The sequence below is a fragment of the Hibiscus syriacus genome, unplaced genomic scaffold (assembly GCF_006381635.1).
Source record: "Hibiscus syriacus cultivar Baekdansim isolate YM2019G1 unplaced genomic scaffold, ASM638163v2 tig00110020_pilon, whole genome shotgun sequence".
In the NCBI taxonomy this organism is placed as follows: domain Eukaryota; kingdom Viridiplantae; phylum Streptophyta; class Magnoliopsida; order Malvales; family Malvaceae; genus Hibiscus; species Hibiscus syriacus.
The window spans coordinates 2750216-2767035 of record NW_024062568.1 but is presented as its reverse complement, the minus strand read 5'-3'; the positions used below and the strand labels follow the sequence as shown (position 1 = coordinate 2767035).

Sequence of the window (16820 nt, the reverse complement as noted above, 5' to 3'; positions counted from 1 at the left end):
TAGCGATGAATCTCACTTTCGAACAAAGAAACGTCCTGTGTTTTTGTGGCCATGCTGCTGTCACTCTTCATTTCTCGTAAGTTAATGGTGTTCGAGATTCCGAAAATGAGCATTGCAAATATATATGAAAAAAAAACTTAAACAAGATGCATACCATATAGAGAAGGTTGAACCTTCGACATCAGCTCTAACACAACCCTTTTTTAAATATCAGACCTACAAATTATTCAAGGTTGAGAAATCTGCGGTAAACTGTTAAGATCGAAACCCGATACAGATTCATGTTTTTCTATGAATTCCAGCATTACAGGTATTTACATAAGAATGAACAAATTTAAACCCCATCCAATGTTACAGAGGAAACAGTGAAAAGCTTGATTCTAAAATGCAGCTTTTTTGATAGGGTATATGTATACTGATACATGTCATACTAGCACAAGTGCTTGCCAATAATATCATCAGATAATTTTGATCAAGACTCCAAAAGGTTATTTTTTTACCTGATCTATTCGCGTGGAGTGGTATCACCAGATCTCAGCTCCCTTTCAAGTTCATCGAACTCCCAAACACCTATCTCATCGACTGAGTAGTCTTGGCTACCCTTCCCAAGCTCTGACTCCAGCTTTGCTAATTCTGCTGCAGGGTCTAGCAGCGGCTGAGCTTCAGGATTATCCTTTGTAGCTTCAGGTTTAGGTTGTGTTGATTCCGGAGTTGTCTGCAGATTCTCATTTGGAGTGTCAAACTTTGGAGTCTCTATTTCCAGAGCATGCCTTTCAATAGTTTCAAATTCCATTCTTAACTTTTCAATGTCATTAAATAGCTCTTTAACCTTAGGCTCACCTTTCCTGGATAGGAGACCGGAAAATGGGTTTAAAAACTTCATTTAGATGGAACCGTGAAAACAAAAGGATGGGGGTCCACAGGGAAATTGGAAAGGATGGATTTGCATGTAAAATGTGCATATATATAACCTTGAAAGTGTCTCATGCTTATAGAACTGCTCTTTCATGCTATCCACCACACTGAAGGTAGCTATAATCTGAAACAAGGAATCGAAATACAAATGTCTCAACAACTGAAGGTTTGGACTGACATGGAATTAAGGGGAGAAAAAGCTTAAAACTAGTGGGGAAAAAAACATAAATTAAGCGATATACGGTTTTATTTTTATTATCGCAAAAATTCCCTCTAAAAGAAAATAAATGAGTGGGGGCTAAGTGTACCTTGGCTTCATAATCCAAATATTCATCCTCAAGATGTTTCCTTGGGTTTAATTCTTCGGAATCCTCATCACTTGGGTTAGATGTGTTCACTGATCTGCCATTTCAGAAATAAATAATAAGAAATTGCAGTAAAAATAAATAGTCCAGAATTATTTATCTTAAAGGATACAGATTACTTTTAATTCAACGTCTTCAGGTTCTCTACAAATTTACTGATACGACTGATGGCAGGACTCAGCTCTTTCTGCAAAAGAGTACAAATTTTCCAAGAACGATGCATGAGACAGAGAGAGAAGGAACAAATGTGACTTAACAACAACTTAGGTTCACGAAGTATTTCATCCGTCATAATGCATTGAATACCTTGTAACCAGAGAGAAGAGTAATGGCCAAGTTCACAAAATAATCCTCGTGTTGCTGCAATTCCTCACTGGAAATGCAAACAAGTATCAACCAAAATGTTAATAGAATACAGTATTGTGAGTATTACAAGAATCAAGAGCGGACTTCATACTATTCACTTTCTTCAAACAGAACAATTTGAAAACAGATTCGATGGAGGAGATAATTAGACACATACTTGTCCTACTCAAAAGAATAAAAGAATGTTAGATTACATACTCGACTTGCTTCTCCTTAGTTTTTGCATATGTGGACTGGATAACCCAAGTATCTTCCAAGAAATTAATCCATGTATGGAGAACTTCAGCTTCTACTCTACAAGCAGAAATGGATTTTGAAAGTTCATCCTCCTGTCATATCAGAAAGAATTCTTAGCTATTTGAATTTTGAAGCAGAACAGAGTCACGGACCCTAAAATTATCAAGATGGGATAATTTATATGCATTATTAAATTAATATAGAAATTAGAGAAAACACACAGACGCACACCTTTGCTTTCAGATGGGAAACAATCTGACTTAAATTGATCTCTTTCTTCCCGGACATCCCGTAGGCGCGCATTAGCAGCAGCCAACGAGATATTAACCTACACATATTCCACTGAAATGATAATGGGGTAGAATCCATCTCTTTACACAAAAGGTAGCAATACAGATTGAACTTTCTACAGCATGAATTTGAAGGAGGTTTAAAACCTAAACTTTTCCAAGTCGCCTTGTTTGCATGGTTGTATGGGAGTGCCACTACTTCATATTTTGGAATAATAGCCACTCATTACAAATCAAGAGGAGCCAATGATCATTAAAACATATTTAAGAAGTACAATTAAATAAAACATATGCATACCATTCTTATATCTGCCATGATAATTAATTTCCAACCTTTAGTAATTCACCAATCACCCCCAAAAGTAAATAAGTATATAACAGCTTTGTTTCAGTAAAGTACACAGTCACCTCCAACATGTATAAGTATAAACAAAAGAAACAAAAATTATAAATGTAAAAAAAGAGAGGAAATGATATGCTATATTTGTATGTAATAAAATCAAACATGCAAAACCATGTTGCAGATTTTCCAACATGTAAGAAAAAACAACTAGAAACAACATGCAGCAGAATAACCTTTTTCAGCTCTGCTTCAAGCTTATCTCTTTGTCTCTCGAGCACTGAAATCTCAGCTACTATTTCCTGGATATTGTTCATAAAATAAATCACATTTCTCATCTAAAATATTAAATACACCAAAAGTCACAAGCACATTTGCCCAGATCAGCATGGTTTTCATAGTTTCGATGAAAAGCTTACAAAGTTTAAGATGCTAGTAAAAGTTTAGGCAAAAGTAAACAACAAACCTTAAAAAGAATGAAACTTTTTTGTCATTTTTTTCTTTTTAATTTTTACAGTATATATTATTCTTTTAGTATATATGGACATGCCTTTGGCCTTTATGCTTAGGCTACATAAATGAAGGCTCTCCCCCATACCAAAAACCCACATCGTCAAGATGCAAAAGTAAGGCCTATGAATTCAGTCTTGTGTCCTAACACCAAAACCAATGTCCCCTAGGAGACTCTTTGAACAGCATATGATGAAAAAAACACTAATCACTGCCATACAGTACCATGATGCATGACATCAGGAAAATAAAGAACTAATCCTTCGAATGCCAATTTTAGATGAAATCATCCCGTACATAATTTGATATGTTCCATATTAAACCTGCCATGTCATCAAATCTTATTCTTAAAGGCACTGAATTGAAGATCTAGGATTAGGAAGTGTACACAAATCTTCGGCAGTGGATCTAACTCGACTATTCTTGGTTCTAACAACACATTTGATCATACAGATTAAGAAAACAGCTAGCTAGCTTGCTAGCTATCAAATTCCAGAGACAACTTCTTGCAATCAAATATCGTACTCTAACCTAAATAGCAAGATGATAAGAATTTCCATTTTATCTAGCAGTGCAGGCAGAGAATACATCAGTGAAAATATACAACCTTCTCTTTTCCTTCAGCGTCAGTTGCTTTAGCCACACGAACAGCTAGAGCCTCCTCCTTCTGAAGTCTGCCAATAACAAACCAATTACCACTATTCAACAATTACTTTTTTCAAGTATATATTTTTTGATAATTCTAAGCAGAATCAGTAATAAAGAGGTTCAGATTGCTTTATATCTTGCTTCAGTGTTGACTTCAAGGGTTTCATCCAAAATCCAGATATTCTCTAAGGTAGAAGCAGAAATATTCCAGGCAAGCATTCCAAGAAATCAACAGAGACAGGATTAAAAACATTTTTTTCCAAATAGCATAACCCAAGGATAACCTTTTCCTCATTAATAATGAGATCAACAAGAAGGAAATTTAGGTCAAAGGTCATACATAAGACATAAGAAATATAAAATCACACCAAAGACTTCAGCAGACGTCCTTTAAAGCAACCATGAATTCTGCTTCATACTTCCTCGGAAGTTCTCAAATAGGATATATCTAAATATGGTTGTGGTGCATTTCACAATTTCTTCACGCTGAAAATAAATAACTGCAAATTTTCTTATAGTACCTTAAGAGATATTTAAATGTTAGGAAATAAAAAGAATCAGCAGGGGCTGCAGTAACCCTTTAATATAAAAAATGTATTAAGAGCTGTTAGCTTTTATCTATAGTAACTGCATTGATAAAATCAAATATTATTCAGAATGACACTAAATTTTTTATCTGAAATACCTGTGATCTGAAATTCGTTTCTCAGCTTTTGCGCAAGAGCTGGCAAGAGATTCTGATAAGACCTTCAACTTATCAACCTGCTCAAAGAAACAACAGAAAGCGGAAAATTATTAAGTGTTGCCCCCAAGAAATGCTGCATTCGCAAAAACAGATGCCCGTCTTTTAAAATTTTAGCTTGAATTGAAGAAAAAAAGTAATAAATCCCAAATTAAATATTTTAGATAGAGGAAACAAACTTTAACAGAATGCAGGTTGCTTATTACATATTTCATGCTTATTAAAACATTATCAGGAAACAACCAAATATCAAGAAATTTCTACCTTAAGAGAATGAAGCTCGGGAGAGTCTCCATTGTTGAAAGACTTCTATTTCAGTAAAGTCTTTTCCAATGTGGAACAGTTTCGTATATCTGCAAGTGCTTCTTTCATAGCCTAAAACAAAGATAACGTGGTCAGCTTTCATATTTTCTTTCAGGGAAACATAGCCCCGGTAAAAATCACTGAATGTCAATAATCAGAGGGTAAATCAAAACCATATGTAGCTTCAAAAAATCAGAACTTTTCCATTTTTCTTTGGAGAGGCATAAACCTCGTCAACTTGATGTCAAACTGTTGACAAGAGCCCATTTAACTAGATATCATAAAGAGCTCTATTGTGATCAAATGTGTTGACATATTTAAGCTCATATTTTACTCTATATGTTATGGCACTTGGAAAACCTTAAAACTTTTCTTATCTCAACTATGAGTCTATGACAGCTGGTTTTTTGTTTCCTATATATGAATTATCAAGATGCATCAAATTGAGAGAGCTAATCAGATAAAAAGTAATATATATAATCTCAAACAATGATAAGAATATCATCATTCAGGTACCTACACACAATTAAAGTGATATGACAAAAGAATAACAAAAACAACATTAAAAAGGGGGGGGGTAAGAGAACCATCTAGGAAACACCCAGGACATGTCATTTTGTGGCAAAGGAATAGCAAACAACGTTTAGTTCGGTAACAAATCCCGGGGTTTCTACTACATTCTTTTTCAGCTTTATAAAGTGGAAACAGTTTGTTGAACAAGTGACTTCTTGAAGGGCTATATGCATGATCAATCATGAAACAAAAGGAAATAATTAGCATCAAACAATTGCAAGATGAACAAACAAAACGGAACAGTATATTGTTCTATCAGGGATTTGTCTAGATTAAAAGCTTAACAGGAATCTCAAAAATTGTTTCTTGTACCAGATTTTCTACTCAACATACAACACACTAAAGCTTTCAAACTACCTCAAAAAGGACAAGCAAAGTTTACCGGAACTCAAATCAAGCTCACTGCTTACCTCAATAGTTACTTTAGTAGCATTGTCATCTGCATTATCATGACTTTCTGGTGTGCTCAGCTTGCTGAGTTTTTTCTTCAAATCAGAAGCTTCAGTATCCATTCTGTCATTGGAGACAAAAGAAGAAATGTTAATTTCTCTTGCTTCAGGAAGTCTACCAATCAAGCACCTCAGACATCAAAATCCTAAAAATTTTGGGCAAACATGGTGGCCACAACATAAACCAAAAAAATGATAGCAATTCCTACTTTATTAAAATAGAGAAAGTAGATTTATGCTAACATAAATGCAAACTTGGCACGTGCAAATATGACCAAAACTATATTTAATTAAAAAATAACAGAAATATCTTAGCTAAATATTAGAAGTTAAAACTTATTTTAAGAGACGAAAAATATGATATATATACAGTTAGGAAAGAAAATTTCAATTAGATACTGGCAAAAGCTATGTTACTCAGAATCAGGAGTGAGTATCGAATACGGGTATAACCCAACAAGGGTATGCTCTATTTTTTCAGAAAAAAATACACAATTGGAGAATCGTACCTCCATGCCCAGATCCAGATTGATGTTGGATATGAGTGTCAGACATGGGAATTTTAGAGAAAAAAATGAAGAGCCAAAGTAACATAGGCCAGAAATACACAAGAATTTGGCATTGTCAGAAACATGAATTGAGAACCCAAAGTAGAGAAAACTTGACAATAAAGTGTGTACACTATAATACAGGTTGAAAAACAGGAAATGGAAGATCTTTGTTTTGAACTACCTTAATAGATCTGCACTGATTTTCAACCCTGTTATGGCACTTTGAACAAATTGAAGCAATTCCTCTCGCTTCACCTACAAATTACCATGTTTGAAAAGATTGGAAGGGGGGGGGGGAATAAGTAAAAATTGAATCTTTCTAAATTGCATTCTGAATGTAGCATGGTTTGACAAGATACCAGCACTTCATCTTGGTAGATAGAAAAGGCAGAAGCTAGATCCTGTATACTGTTGACTACAGCATTGTGAACCTCTTTTCCTCTCGTGAGGCAGAGCCTGCAGGTATTATTATTTAATTGAACAAAATTTCCAAAACCCAATTTAATTTTCAGGCTAAATGTTCATAATAATAAATTATTTGTCTCACTTAACCAAACAAAACCGGCAAGAAGGTGCAAAAACTGAAAAAGTTCTTCATATGTTAGAAACAGTAAATCTCGGTTTAATGTTGGGTATGAAAAGGGTTTTTAATGAGGCTCCACCTATTTTCAAAAGAAAAAAACATCTGATGGCAAAACTTCAATGTTGGTGTTACAGTTATAATAAAGCAATAGTCATAAAGTGAGAGGACTTACCGGAAAATCTGCTGGAGCAGAGAAATCTCTTCCTCATTTGGAGCTTCAATAATCTGAATCATATAAAAGAATCAGATTTAACCAGCATTAACCTCGATGACCGGGTATTCCAAAAACATAAAAGTGTCATAGAAAAGTTGCATGCTTTTTGGAAATAATAAGCTCTTTCGGTCATAGAAAAGATCGTCTGGTCTCCCAAATTCTGAACGTGGCTAGATGAAAATTACAGAAAATCAAACGTACAATCTTACATGGAGACATCCAAGATACTCCAGCAGAAAAGGTAACATGTTTATAAACAACTTAAATTAGATAAACACGACAAACTAAGAGCTTTCTGATGATCTTTGAAAATTATTCAATCATTAAAATTTCTCCTTAATGATATTTACCTAAATGATGGAACCATTACATACTGCCATATTGAGGTCGGTAAATGTGATCTCTAAAGTTCTCATTTGTGTCATTTTTCAAAATTTTCCTCATTGTCACAAACCCAATTTATCTAAGTCAAAAATAGATTATTTTGATAGCACATGGCATAAAACGCATTGAAACAGCTTCATAATTTACCACATTTGGTAAGAACTAATGATCTTAGAGAACATTTAAAGTGTAAAGCTCTAGTTCTTGCATAACTTTAGACTAAGGACAATTTCCAGTAAAGTCGTTGGAAAAACATTATTCAGTTATCAATAAAAATGTCAAAAACTTCACCGATAAAATATTTTCTTTTTTTATTTTATTTTAATGATCTATCATGATTATTTATCATTTTTCCAGTACAAGATTTAGATCCAGAATGATCATACCACAAATGTTGACTTTTCCAAACCCTCATCTAATACCTAATCTTCGATAAAATTAGTCAATAACTATTCCAGCAAAGCATGGAAATAAAATTTTAAAAAGGTATATGATATATTCAAGATTCTACACTATCTTGACAAATCATGGTTAAAAAGAAAAGATGAACAAATGACCAAGCTATCAAATCGTACCATAGATATTGTTATGAACTCCAAAACCTGGCTTTGAAGGAAAACCTCTAGAAAATTCATCGGTGCACCCCCAATATCAGAGTCATAATATAAAACCTATCAATCATTAAAAATAATCAAAAGAGGAAGTCATGTTACAAGAAACTTATTTGAAATGTAGCATAATTTTAGCACTTCAACCTATTTCAGGCACACAACAGCCAGTCAACAGCATTAGTTTCCAAATCCAACAAAAAATGCAGAATTCGAATACTGATTTGTCAGGTTACAAACATATTTCGATTGAGGGTGGGTTCAATAGAGTACAGTCTCAATCTGAAGGGATCTCAAATAAGCCAAATAAGGATCTGTTAGAGGAAGTAGTAGTCTTGGAAAAGGACGATTGTAGGGGGGTTGGAACTGAACTGATTAGGGATAGAGACAGATCGTTGTTCCAGCATAGAAGAACATTTTGGCCCAAAAGTTTGCCCATAGAGAGGAGGAGAATGGCCAGCTATAAAAGACATTATACCAGGTCGAGGGTGAGAATTAACTGGTTTGAGAATAAACACAAAGGTATTCCGGTGAGAAAGGATTTGCAGCCTCCTTCAATAAATATGGAAGGTGGAAGGGAAGTGATTTTAAATGGTGCAGCTGATGATCAGAACCCTTATGTGGCACCAACTAATTGTAATAGTTCTTCGGAGGTCTTGGCAGTAGTTCCTTTCTCTGCTGTAGGGTCAGAAAGGTCTAAAAGAAGGGAGAGAAGAGTTTTAACAAGGGAAGCAGTTGATATGGTTAATTCTCCTTTAGTTTTTACTCCTCAGTTCTCGAAGGCGGTTGAGGAAGCGATGGTTACATGGGAAGTATGTAAAGTTCTAGGAATTTCTTTCAAAGATGGGAAGAAGGCTTTTTTGGACAAAATTATCAACCTTGAAGAGGGTTCGGCTGAGAGTAGGGAACAGGGGAAGTCAGGGGTTTAGTCTCTATTTCTCTGGAGACTAGCTATAAGGATTTGGTGTAGATCTTCTTGATATGATAAATGTCAACATTATTTCTTGGAATGTAAGGGGTCTTGGAAAAAAGGAAAAGTCAAGAGTGGTAGCTAATTTGGTGAAGAAGAATAAGCCGAACTTGATTCTAATTCAAGAAACAAAACTAGAATCTGTTTCTTTGGCTCTTAGAAGAAGGATAGGGGGGAGATTCCTTAGAGGAGGGATTGTTGCGCCAGCAGTGGGATCTGCTGGTGGATTGATGATTATGTGGAATGAAAATGATTTGAAGTTTCGAACACCCATCTAATGGCAGATTCATAGCAGTCTTGGGAAGTTCAGAAATTCAAGTGAAGAGTGTCTGATTATCAATGTATACGGTCCATCAATTGAAGCAGAAAAGGAAGATTTTTTCAGGGAATTGTTGGAGTTTGTTTCGGCTCAAAATATGTTAGTGTGTATTGGGGGAGATTTTAATGTGTATCTTGATCCGGACGAGAAGATGGGAAAATCACAAAACTGGCATTCTATTGATTTATTTAGAAACTTCTTACAGCAATCACATTTAATTGATCTACCGTTGGTGGGAGGAAGGTATACTTGGTGCAATAATAGAGAAGACTCGACTTGGGAAAGACTAGACAGGTTCTTAATCTCTGGGACGTTTCTGTCATGTTTTCCAAATGTAGTGCAAAGTCTCTTGCCTAAATCCCTATCTGATCATAATCCTGTCTCATTAGAGGACAAAGCTGTTAATTGGGGACCGAAACCATTCAGGTTTTTTAATTATTTACTAGAGGAGGAAGGATTTGAGGAATTGGTTAAATCTTCAATGCTTGCTATGAGGGGGAGAAATAATAAAAGGGGTATTTTCAGTATCTTAAAAGGTACTAAAAATTCAATCAGAAATTGGTCCAGCAGTAAATTTACTGGGATCCCTGAGTCGATTTCTGATTTAGAGAGGAAAATTAATGAATTGGATCTTAAAGCTCAAGGTGGAATTCTTTCGAAGCAGGAGTGGGATCAGTTGAGGCTGTGTAGGACAAATCTATGGAGGTTGTATAGGACAGAAGAAAGCATCTGGTTTCAGAAGTCAAGGGCAAGATGGATCAAGGAGGGGGATAGGAACACAAGGTTTTTTCATCTGTCTGCTCTGAACAGAAGCAAAAGAAATGAAATCTTAAGCTTGAAGATAAATGGGAGTGTGGTTTCAGATCCTCAACAATTAAAGGTACATATTTCAGAATTTTTCAAGGCAGCCTATAATTCCAATTCAACATTGGAAACGGAGGATTTACTACTGGATTTTGCTAAGCTATCAGGGGATCAGTCTAAGAAGCTTGAAGAGCACTTCTTAGAACAGGAAATTTGGCAAGCTATAGTCTCATCAGACAGCTCTAAAGCTCCAGGACCAGATGGTTTCACCATGGGTTTCTTTAAAAACTGCTGGCCGATTTTAAAGGAGCACGTGTTGAAATTTTTGAAGATTTCTATTTTGGAAGGAAATGGGAGCACGGTATAAACCATGCTTTTATCACACTTATCCGAAGAAGCTTAATCCGGACAGTGTAGAGGAATTTAGACCAATCAGCCTTGTAGGCAGCTTATACAAGATACTTTCTAAAGTTCTTTCGAAGAGACTGAGTTGTTGTGTTGGTGATATTATTAGTCACTCTCAGTTTGCGTTTATACCAGGGAGACAGTTGCTGGATTGTGCTTTTATAGCAAACGAAGGGATTGATTACTGGAGGAAAAAAGGGTTAAAGGGGTTGCCTTCAAAGTAGATTTTCGTAGGGCTTATGATTCCGTGGAATGGCCAATTTTAATTAGAATAATGTCAGAGATGGGTTTTGGTAAGAGATGGTTGTCGTGGATATCTCAGTGTATTTCAACAGCTTCAATCTCAGTTCTCGTAAACGGGTCTCCATCGGAAGAGTTCCACATGGCCAAAGGACTTAGGCAAGGGTGCAGTTTATCACCGCTACTGTTTAACATTGTAGGTGAGCTGCTTAATTTGATGATATCTAAAGCAGTGGACAGGGGTTGTTTCAAGGCTTTGTTATTGGGGAATCTGAAAATTCTGTTCGATTGACACATCTACAATTTGCAGATGACTTGATCATCTTCTGTCAAGCATCTCTCTCCCAGATTAAAAATGTCAAGAGAGTATTGAGGATTTTTAGTGTTATGACAGGGTTGCATCTTAATCTAGCTAAGAGTAAGCTATTTGGTATTAATGTGGAAGAGGAAGTTTTATCAGAATGGGCATCTTCGGTGGGCTGCTCTATTGATTCTCTTCCAACAGATTACTTGGGACTTCCTCTAGGTGCTAAGAAAAACTCAGAAGCCTTATGGGATCCAGTTTTCAAGAATTTTAGTTCCAAACTAGCCGGCTGGAAAGCTAATTGTCTCTCATTGGCGGGCAGGACAGTTTTATTAAAGTCGGTGTTAACATCCCTACCAATATTCTTCTTATCTCTTTTTAGAATGCCTTGTAAAATTGGTAAGAAGCTAATTCTTTAATGGCCAGTTTCCTATGGGGGATAATGAGGACAAAAGGAAGATACACTGGGTTAATTGGAAATCAGTCTGCACGCCTCTAAATTGTGGTGGCCTTGGTGTTCTTGATGTGAACATATCTAATCGGGCTCTTTTGGGAAAATGGGTGTGGAAGTTCGCCAATGAAAAAAATACTTTGTGGAAAAGTGTGTTATGTTGCAGGCACAAGGTAAGTAGTAATTCCATGTCTATTTGTAAGGTTTTTTCGCCCAAATCTTCTTGGATTTGGAGAGGGATTGCCAACAATTTCTTGAAGAACGACTCGGAGGGTGAACGTATCAGATCTAACTCCAAGTTGAAACTGGGAAATGGAAAGTCTATTGCATTTTGGACGGATTCATGGGCTGATGAGTCTCCTTTAAAATATCTTTTCCCTAGAATGTATGCGTTGTCAACAAATAAATGGGGTATGGTCGCTGAGTTTGGAAGTTCAGATTCGAACGGTTGGGTGTGGAACATCGATACCAGAAGGAATTTGTGTGACTGGGAGTTGGATCAGTGGCTGGATTTAATGACAAAACTGAAGGACTTTAAACTGACTGATTCAGTTGAAGACTTTCTTTCTTGGTCTGCAAGTGGGGATGGACTGTTTTCAGTGAAATCTTGTAGAAAGGAACTCGGCAAGGTGTCTGGGGAGTCCGATTTATGGGTAAAAGGGGTGTGGCAGGGTTTATCTCCTCCTCGTGTTGAAGTCTTCCTGTGGCAGCTAGCTCATCAGAAAGTGGCAGTGAGAGAGGAGTTGGTGAAAAGAGGTTTGCAGCTAGGGGATGAAATTTTATGTCCGTTTTGTAAAAAACAGGTGGAATCAGTTCAGCATTTATTATTTCATGTGATGTTGTTTGGGAACTTTGGAACAAGATAGCAAGCTATTGGGAAATAGCCTTAGTCCTTCCAAAGGATCCACCTTCTTTGCTATGTTCTTGGGGTGAGCTGAGGGGGAAATCGTTGATTTGGAAATTTATCCCGGGAGTAGTATTTTGGTCGATATGGAAAGCTAGGAATGCAATGGTGTTCGATGGTTCCCCCTTGGATAGGATGTCTCTGTTTTTTATTGCTAGATTCAGGTTATCTAAATGGTTTCTAGCCAAGTATCCTAAGTGTCCTATTCAGGAGGATGTGCTGATTGGTGATCCATCTCTTGCAGATGGTATTAAAGCTCTCAACATTTACAATTTTCAGGTTTCTCGCTGGATTCCACCCCCTATGGATTTTTTGAAGATGAATGTCGATGGAGCTGTTAGACTTGATGGCTCAAATGGAGGTATAGGAGGTATTTTGAGAGATTGGAATAGCAACTCCCTTCTGACTTTTTCAGAAAATGTAGGTCAGGGTCCCCCGCCGGTTGCTGAGTTAAAGGCTATTAAGAGAGGCATTGAAATCTATATGTCTTCTTGTTGGGTTAAGGTTGGAAGGTTGATTGTGGAAAGTGACTGTAAGTCGGCTGTGGAATGGGTCCATACACCATATGGCCCCAGTTTTTATCCTCCATTAGTTAAAGAGATTTCATCTTTTATCACGGACAGGGTGCACTCTATTAGACTGATTCCAAGGGTGTGTAATGGGGAGGCTGATAGTTTAGCAAAGATGGGAATTGGTTGATGTTTAGTCGTTTCCAGTGCGTTTTATCGTTTGAGTTTAGGTTTTCGGTTATGTTGAGTAGCTTAGTCTGTTGTGTTTTTTCAGTATGGTGTCTACGTTAAATCTTATGTAATTTCGGAGGAGTAATAAAGTTTCTAAGGCACTCTTTTCCTCCTTCTTTGATCAAGAAGGAGGTTTTTAAGGAGGCCTGTCATTCTTATCAAAAAAAATAATGCACCTAAAAGGAAATATAAGGATATAACAATAAGGGATACTAAACTATTTAACCCAACACACGAAAGAAACACAATAGCTAATTTGATGTCAGGCTACTCGGAAAAAGTGGATCAACATATCTTCTTGTTGAGCTGATATTTACAAAAACATATCATTTACAACTCCATAAGTGAAACAAGGCATAAGCAGGTAACACCTAAGCCACTGCATAAAATTTGGCTTTTGTTAGCAAAAGGAATAACTCACAACTGACGGCCTCTGCAGGTTCTCCTTTGCTTCATCGGAAGCAAGAACTTGATCAAGGCTATTTTTACTGCCTTCAGATGAAACTTCAGATAACTTCTCAATTTCTTTGAGTGCAACCAACCATCTTCTCAGCAGCATAGCTCTCTCAGGGCCCCTACAAGAGATTGCTGCTTCCTCCAATCTTTTCACAGTTTGCCTTAAACTCTCGATAATGCGACACCCCTGCATAACTATACAACTTAAGCAAGTCCAATAACGATATTATAAGATCCCACAACAGGAAAAATAATCTCTGAAGGTAAACGAGGAGGAAAACTACTAACTAGTAGTGCATTAAATCAAGAGAGAAATGCTAGCTGGCTTTGATATGATAACCGACGAGGTCATAAAGCTCTTAATTAATACCAGTTTACAATATTACAAGTCAAATTTGACAATAGATCAAATTTTCTTCATATCACCATTACTTGAAAGATAAATTGCCAAATCCAATAAAACATAAAATACACTAATATGTATATATAGATGCAGACAATGTACAGAATTTATTCCGCCAAAAAGAGAGACATTTCTGGAATTATAGTTTAGTTTTAAATTGCATTTTGTTGATTTATAGAAAAATGTTTTTTAGATTATTACATACATTTCATTATCTTCTTATTGAACAATCAAGAAATTGGAAACCAAAATGAGAACACTAAAACTAAAATATCGCAATTTAATGATAGCAAACCATTTCCCACAAAATTACTCTAAAATTGCAAATTAAGAAAGAAAGAAAGTCAGCATGCAAACCTTTCAAACTAGCAAACAATCCGCCTGAAATGGCAACATACACACCTCAACATGCAAATAAATAATAGTTAAAAATGAAGAGAATAAAAAGATAAAGAACTTACAATGCGATCTTGAAAGAGCTTGGCTCCTTCAGCGACAGCTTGGCCAGCATGATGAACAACGGTATCAGCATAGTTTTTGAGGTTTCGCGTTATGTTGCTGGTGTTCCCAGCCTCCACCGCTTTGTTCACAGCCGTTTTCAGCCACGACATTACGTTCCTTTTCTCCGGTCAATGCTATTAGGGTTAAATAATTTGGCTCGAGGGAATATTAGGGTTTTTGGAGATAAATGAGACAGAAATGGGGAAATGTTCTTTAAATCGTTTATTGTGTTTTTGCTTCGGGTGACGAAGAAAAAGAAAACCATGGGATGGATGATGTGACATCGTTTGACCCCTCACATGCTTCGTCGTGGTGATAGGTTCTTTTTAAGTGATTTAGGTTCGATAACATTATTTACCTATTATATAATAGTTTATAGGAATAAAATGTCATATATTATCATTGGATTACAAAAGAAGGATAAGAAGTAACGTTGAATTAATTTTTGTTATTTTATTATATTTTAGTTATTTGATATTGATTTCGGATAGTTTGAATATATAATATTTTAATATAAAAAATTAATTTATAATTTTACCATTGGACATTCAATTTTTTAAAAAAAACCTTCTTAAAACAAGACAAAAAAATAAACATCATTTTTTTCTTGCATATTTTTTCTCCTACAATCCTTCTATAATCATCATCTTTAATGTTGTCTGATTGTAGTCAATCAACCATCACATGTAAGTGTTTTTACTTAAAAATCACAAAAATATAATTTGTTAGGTATCGTTTCTCTAAATTTTATATGTAGGCGTTCTCCGAATCACGCCATCCAGTATAATGTTGACGTGGCACCACGTGAGAAGGTGTGTTTCAAGGGGCATGTTTTTATGGTCCATATCATCCCTCAAAGATCTTAAAAAAATCTACTTTAAAAAAATTAAAAAATAATACTATAGGAACTAATATCGTAATTTAATACGTTTTAGTTTCATGAGTTGATGAGCTTAATGGAGTTAGTTTATATACGTATATTTAGGGATGGGCATGGGTCAGATTTGTTGTCCACCCGACCCGACCCGACCAAAACAAGATTTCACCCGACCCGAACTCGACCCGATATATAACTTAAAAACCCGACCCAAAATAATAAAAAATATTATTTTTATTCAATAAAAACTGTGACTTAATTGAAAAAAATAATATATAGAGGGGTATTATTATAATTATTCATAAATATATAAGGAAAAATTATATATTTTTTCGGGTCGGGTTAAGTCGGGTAATTTTCATCCTAAACCAAAACCCGACCCGAACATCACATTAAATAAACATGATCGGTCGGGTCGGGTTCGGGTCTCATGCCCATCGCTAGACATATTACAGTGTTTAGGTTGTGTTTATTGACAATGTGACATAAAAGTTAAAGGGTATATTTATTAAAAAAATTATCTCTATATATAATGAATCTACTTATACATTATTATTAAATTACATTAAGTTAATATTTATTATTAAGGTTTATGTTAATTAAAATTAAATATTTTTTGTATGTTAATATATTTAAATACTTATTTTTTTAATTATGAGTTCAAAAAAGTTATGTAACACAAATTAAAAAAATTTCATTGACATATAAATGCATTATTTATTGAATATGATTAATTAGATCTATAATTTAAATTGAATCTAACATAAAAATATGAAGAAGAAAAATATTGCTTAGCGCAAAGAACATGTAAAATGTGAGATTTATATAGAAATTTATCAATAAACATAATAAACAAGTATTAGATACAAAATTAACTTTTGAAGTTAATACATATCAATTAGAAAACAGTTTATAATCTTTTCACCACAATAAACAAATGCTTATGTTGAAAGTTTTAACAATATAAAATATTAAATTAACTTTTGAAGTTGATATATATCAATTAAAAAGCAATTTGTAATATTTTCAGTTTTGGTAGACTCTTAAGATCCTTCGAGATCTCTCATTTAAAATTGTTGAAGCTCATATACCTAATAAATTTTTCGGTTAGTAGGAAACAACAATCTTGATTATCATAACGTGAAAAAAAAAACTTCCAAGTGCTTCTTACTTATGTGTAAGACTCTTAGGCTCGCCAATTTCATAAGGAATAACATTTTGTAGCTTATTCAATCTCAAATTACTACAATAAAAACATATAATTAAATATATCACATGAAAATTATCCATTATCTCATAATTTAGATTCAAAACAAAAGGACATACTATATTTTAAGGCGTTTGATCCATCCGAATATAATTAATCTT

The 16820-nt window shown here is 35.0% G+C and overlaps 1 pseudogene; it reads right to left on the bottom strand.

Moving 5' to 3' along the window:
• Positions 1 to 193: 193 nt before the first annotated feature.
• LOC120213274 lies at positions 194 to 14801 on the bottom strand (annotated as a pseudogene).
• Between the last annotated feature and the right edge of the window lie 2019 nt (positions 14802 to 16820).